We start from the raw sequence: 6,841 nt of genomic DNA on the forward strand, positions 1-6,841 counted from the left end.
TGCCTAGGAAGTGAACAGCAAAGGGAATTAGTTGCGGGCACGATCGCTAAAGTAGAACCTCCAAGGGCGGGCGCAGTATATCTCTCAATATGAATAATGAGGGCTGACCTAGCGTAATGATGCGGCCGGAGACTGATCTACCAATCAGGAGGAAGCCCTCCGTTCCAACGCCGCCTCTGCCACCAAGTCACTGGGGGCCTTAGCTGAGCCAATCTGTGCCTCAGTGCTACCCTCCCCTATCTGCAATATGGACATAGTAATACAGACCTGCCTTACACAGTTGTTGTGAGGATTACAAGATTACATGTGAAGGACCTTGAACACTATAATGCATATTAGTATTAATATTACCTGGGGACAACAATGGGAGGGGGCTGTTCCCTTCCTGTCTTGGTTGTGAACCACTCCATAAGCCACAGTGTTGTTGAATTCTATAGCATAAAAAAGAACATCCTAACAGTTACAATGTCTAGCTCAATGCTAAATGGGGGGGGGGGGGAGGTCATCCCCAGTTGTCAGGCTACCCTTTCTACAGGGCAGATTATTTATTTATTTAGAGTATTTTTTATCCCGCACCTCAGCCAAAAAGGTTCTCAGAGTGGCTTACAATTTATCAGTAAAGAAGACAGTCCCTGCCCTCAGACTTACATTCTAAAAAAGACACGACACACAAGGAAAAGGGGATGGGGAAGGAAGAGAGAGAAAATAAAAAGAAATTAAGGGGACTGTTTAGGCTAGTGGGAAGGCCCTGCTCCGTCCTCTCATCTCCCAATGGAGGGGCAAACCAACAGCTCTTTCTTCTTCCCCACAGGGTGAAGATGTTAGCCCTGGGGGGCGGGGGTGTCCAACTGAAGCAGGCTCCACTGGTCTCTGCCTGCTCCAGTCTCCCTCGCTATATGTTTATAATAACATAAGAAGAGCCCTGATGCTGGACCAGACCAAGGGTGCATCTAGCCCAGCACTCTGTTCACACAGTGGCCAACCAGCTGTCAACCAGGGACCCACAAGCAGGACACTAGTGCAACAGATAAGGGTGGCAGCTCCCGCAGGCCACCCCCCTGTGGGGTCTTCACAAGCACAAGCTGGCTGCTGAGGCCTCTTCCCAGGCATTGAGAAGGGCAAGAGCCATGCCCCAGCCAAACAGGAAGTGACCCATTGATAGTGTAAAACACTGTCAAGCATGTCGGCCCCCCATGCCAATAACAGCCAATGTATATAGAAATGAACTTCTTGGGAGGAGAGCAATGACAAATCTTGATAAAATAGTTAAGAGCAGAGACACCACACTGACAACAAAGGTCCACACAGTTAAAGCAATGGTATTCCCCGTAGTAACCTATGGCTGCGAGAGCTGGACCATAAGGAAAGCTGAGCGAAGGAAGATAGACGCTTTTGAACTGTGGTGTTGGAGGAAAATTCTGAGAGTGCCTTGGACTGCGAGAAGATCAAACCAGTCCATACTCCAGGAAATAAAGCCAGACTGCTCACTTGAGGGAATGGTGTTAAAGGCAAAACTGAAGTACCCCGGCCACATAATGAGAAGACAGGATACCCTGGAGAAGAGGCTGATGCTAGGGAAAGTGGAAGGCAAAAGGAAGAGGAGCCAACCAAGGGCAAGATGGAGGGATGATATTCTGGAGGTGACAGACTTGACCTTGGGGGAGCTAGGGGTGGCAACGGCCGACAGAAAGCTCTGGCGTGGGCTGGTCCATGAAGTCACGAAGAGTCGGAAGCGACTGAACAAATAAACAACAAAAACCGCCCAGAGAGCTTCGGCTATGGGGCAGTATATAAATGCAATAAATAAATAAATTCTGAGCCACCCCACCCCACCCCAAATCATACATCCATGCTTCCAGGAGAGTGGTCTCTACAAGACAGCATAAAATTGCATGCAGCCCGGCAGTTTGTTTTTGCACAAGACACTAGCACAGTTTGTTTTTGCACATGCCACACTTTAAAGTGTTGAGAGTGGCTCAAAACTTATTGTGAGATATACCTCCCCCTTCCCAGTCCCTCATTCATTTCTACCCACATTGGTTATTATCAGTATGGGGGTACCATGCTTGACTGTGTCTTGTGCCCAAACAAAGCACTGAGATGGACAAGATTCTTTGCCAGGAGACAATGACAGTTATTGCTAACATCAACAGGTGTTACTGCTGGTAGAGCAAAGGAAATGTACAAGATTAAATTTAGAAATATTAAGAGTTCCCACCCCACTCCCCATGATTATTGTGCTGATAATAACGAGAAACAAATGACCTGATTAACTGTTTCCATGTTTAAAGCTACTTTCCCCAACCAGGTGCCTTCTATTGGCCATGCTCGGGATGATGGGAGTTGTAGTCCAACACCTCTGGGTTGGGGAAGTCTTATTTCAATGTCTGAAAAGCTAATTTACAAAAAAGGGGAGGGGGATAATTTGGCCCTATAGAAGCAGAGATATTAGAAAGTTAAGTGTCTGTTACTTTTTAGCCATCGCTATTACTTTTCAGCCGATTTCAGAACTGGAAGTGTGTGTGTGTGTGTGTGTGTGTGTGGAACACCTGTGTTGCATTGAGCTGGACATTGCAACTTTTAATATTTTCCAGAGGGCTAGCCATATTAGTGTATTGCAGCAAATACAACAAAAGGAGCAATCCTATGCATGTTTAGACAGAAAAAGTCCCACAATTCCCAGCATCCCACGTGCATAGGATTGCAGCCTAAGAGTTTTGTGGCACCTTAAAGAGTAGTCTAAAAGTTCTCCCCAAAACTCATTTGTTTTTTTACCGGCCTGCAAGGTCCATCCAGCGCAGGGGTAGGCCCATGCAGCCCACGGGACTTGTGAACCTGCCCTGGCATCTAGAGTGGCCTCTGCTGCCCCCACTGTACCACAAACATCAGCAAAACAACCCCCAGTGATTTGTCCCCTTTCAGCCTCTGTTGCAGTTTGCTGTTGAAATTTGGTGGCAATCCACAGATTTTTTAGCCACTGTCATGACACTGAATTTTGGTGGTGTGGCAGCAGCAGTGCCAGGCGTGTGGCAACTGTGAGGAGGTCTGTGGGTGGAAATTGGCTCCTGGACCCCTTGATTTGCTCACCCCTTATCTAGGGCAACAGTCTAGCTTCAGCAACAGATATGAATGGTAAACAAGCAGGACAGCATGAAGGCAATGGATCACAGCATCCAGCAATCAGAGTAGACTGATTCTAATTGTGGAGGTTCCACTTGCCTTGTCATGGCTAATACTAGGGTGACCCTATGAAAAGGAGGACAGGGCTACTGTATCTTTAACAGTTGTATAGCAAAGGGAATTTTAGCAGGTGTCATTTGTATGCATGCAGCACCTGGTGAAATTCCCTCTTCATCCCAACAGTTAGAGCTGCAGGAGACCTGCCCTCTTGACCAGATACAAAAGAAAGCATGGCTCCTGCAGCTTTAACTGTTGTGATGAAGAGGGAATTACACCAGGTGCTGCATAATTCCCTTTTCTGTACAACTGTTAAAGATACAGGAGCCCCGTCCTTCTTTCCATATGGTCACCCTAGCTAATACCCAGTGACAGACGGCCCTATCCTCCATGGCCATGATGTCTGGTCTAGAAGAAGAGTGAGCTGATAAACAATGAGCAGGGCATTCGAGAACTGCTAGGCCAGACACGGCCCTTCTTAGGAAAGGATGGAGAGGGAGAAATTTGTACAGTCAAGAACAGAGGCAGGTGTTTTGCAAGCCATGGACACTAGATGGCATGTTTGCATCAGCCAATCAGACAAAATTAGACAAGACAAGTACGTGGATATATAGGCAGAGGGTATAAATACACAGATGATTGCAATGTCAGGTGATGACTGGCATGTGTGAATGGGACACCATCATAGAATATAATTAACACCACAGATGGGACATTCATGTTGGCTCCAGAAATTGTATTCAGACTTATACAAAGAAGCTACAATTTGTTTGTTTTTAAATAGTCACAGGTAGGGTGACCATATGAAAAGGAGGACAAGGCTCCTGTATCTTTAACAGTTGCATTGAAAAGGGAATTTCAGCATGTGTCATTTGTATATATGGAGAACCTGGTGAAATTTCCTCTTCATCACCACAGTTAAAGCTACAGGAGCTATACTAGAGTGACCAGATTGAAAAGAGGGCAGGACATATGCAGCTTTAACTGTAGTGATGAAGAGGAAATTTCACCAGGTTCTCCTGCAGACACCTGCAGAAATGACACCTGCAGAAATTCCCTTTTCAATGCAACTGTTAAAGATACAGGAGCCCTGTCCTCCTTTTCATATGGTCACCCTAGGTAAACCTATCCTGTACCAATCTTGTTTACTTCCATTTAAACCAGGAGCAAGTCATTCAGACCTTCCAGATGTTTTTGCCTACAACTCCCATCATCCCTCACCATAGGCTATGCTGACCAGGGCTGATGGGAGTTCTAGGCCAAAACATCTGGAGGGCCACAAGTTGTCCACTCCTGAATTTAAAACCAAACCATCTAACTGACAATGGCCACACCATGTGTCAGCAAATTCCCTCAGTGTGTTTTCTTTATTCAGTCATTGATTGCAAAGATTTATATGTCATCCTTCAGCAATACATCCAGGGTGGTTTACAAAAACAAGGTAGAATACAAATATCAGATAAAAGCACATTTTCTTTTTTAAAAAAATCCAAACAAACATAAAAACACCTGGGAATTAAAATAAAAACACGTTTGCTTGGCAGCACCAACATAAGAGCTGCTGTGTGAAAAAAGTTATTTATTTTGTCTGTCCTGAATCTCCTTTCCATGAATTTCTTGAGTTGATTCTGAAGTTCTAGTATCATTAGATTCCTAAGATTTCATGAAGTGATTCCTAAGTCATAGTATCATTGTAACAGTGAAAGAAAAATCCGCTCTGGCTACTTTCTCCACACGATTGGTGGTTTTCATTTTGAACTGTTAAGTATGACCCAAAATCCTCAGGCAGAGCAGCAATTGGCCCATATGCATCCCTCGAGTCAAGGTGGAGAGTACCCAAAGCTGGCCAAATTATTTTGGCACCTGAGGCAAAAAATTCCACAAGTGCCTCTTTCTGGCAGTAAAATATAAAATCCTACAAGTGTAGGATTTACTGGCAGGAAAATTACAATAAATTAAATAACTAACAATTTACTGCCCTTTCATGCCACCTAATACCAACTGCCTCACGCTGCCTAATGGTGCAACATGTTCTTCCTGTCTCAGTATCTTTCTCTTCCTGGGGGACAGAGCAATTGAGAGGCAGATGCCAATTAGATGTTATAAATATGTCTTGAAAAGAGATAGGAACGAGGCCCGTAGTCTAGTAGTGAAAATAAATCAGATTAAGCAGCAGCTTGCTCTCTCTCTCTCTCTCTCTCACACACACACACACACACGCACACACACACATACACACACCAATGCTCATCTACACCAAGCAGGATATTCCACTATGAAATCAGTATGAAAGCGGTATATAAAAGGCAGGAGCCACACTACTGCTTTATAGCGGTATTGAAGTGCACTGACAACTGTTGGGGCCCATTGGCACATACCATACAGCATTCATTGTGTTAAATCCTGCTTGGTGTAGATGTGTCATGGGGGCCCAATAGTTGTCAGTGCACTTCAGTACCACTATAGAGCTGTAGTGTAGATCCTGCAGTGCACTTCAGTACCACTATAAAGCATTGGTGTGGCTCCTGCCTTTTATATACCATTTTCATACCGACCACTTTCAGGTTCGGAAGCTGCAGCTCCTGCAAAATGCAGCGGCCAGACTGATTTTGGGAACCAGAAGGTTTGACCATATAACACCTGTTCTGGTCCGCTTGCACTGGCTGCCTGTATGTTTCTGAGCCCAATTCAAGGTGCTGGTTTTGACCTATAAAGCCTTACACGGCTTGGGACCACAATCCCTGACGGAATGCCTCTCCCGACGTGAATATACCCGGTCACTACGTTCAACATCTAAGGTCCTCCTCCGGGTGCCTACTCCAAGAGAGGCTCGGAATGTGGCAACGAGGGATAGGGCCTTTTTGGTGGTGGCCCCCAGACTGTGGAATGATCTCCCTGATGAGGCTCGCCTGGCACCAACACTACTATCTTTCTGGCACCAGGTTAAGACTTTCCTCTTTGCCCGGGCATATGGTGGCACATCCTAATTACCCACATGTTTAGTTTTTAATTGGTTTTTAATGCTCTATGTGTGTATGTACTGTGTTTTAGAGTTTTAAATTTTGTATTCTTGTTTTTATCTCAATTTTAGAATTTCTGTAAACCGCCCAGAGAGCCCTGGCTATGGGAGCGGTATATAAATATAATAAATAAATAACTAAATAAATAAATAAATAAATTTCATGGTGGAATATCCTGCTTGGTGTAGATGAGCCCCAAGTCATGACAGGGTCTACTTCCTTCTCTACCAGGTACCACTTTCAGCTCACCAGCCAAGTCTCAGGTTCGGAGCATAGGTGTGCGCAAGGGGTGTGCTGGGTGTGGCCAGGCACACACTAATGTCTCAAGCAATAAGCATCTCCTCAGTCCTCTCCTCACCTGCAGTGGCCCTCACACAGTCAGGCAAGCCGAACATGTAGTAGGTCATCAGTGTCTACAGTGTTTAATAAATAAATGAATAAAAAAATGTCCTTTACGACTGAGTATTCAACAGATGTTCACGTTTTAAAAAATTAAAATTCCCTGGGTGCACATCCTAATGAAATGTGTTGCGCATGCTTATTGCGCATGCTTTCTTTTACAAAGAAAAGGTTTTATAGCGTCGAAATGTTTATTGGATCTATTATTATTATTATTATTATTATTATTATTATTATTATTATTA

Source organism: Elgaria multicarinata, chromosome 3 (genome assembly GCF_023053635.1).
Source record: "Elgaria multicarinata webbii isolate HBS135686 ecotype San Diego chromosome 3, rElgMul1.1.pri, whole genome shotgun sequence".
Taxonomy (NCBI): domain Eukaryota; kingdom Metazoa; phylum Chordata; class Lepidosauria; order Squamata; family Anguidae; genus Elgaria; species Elgaria multicarinata.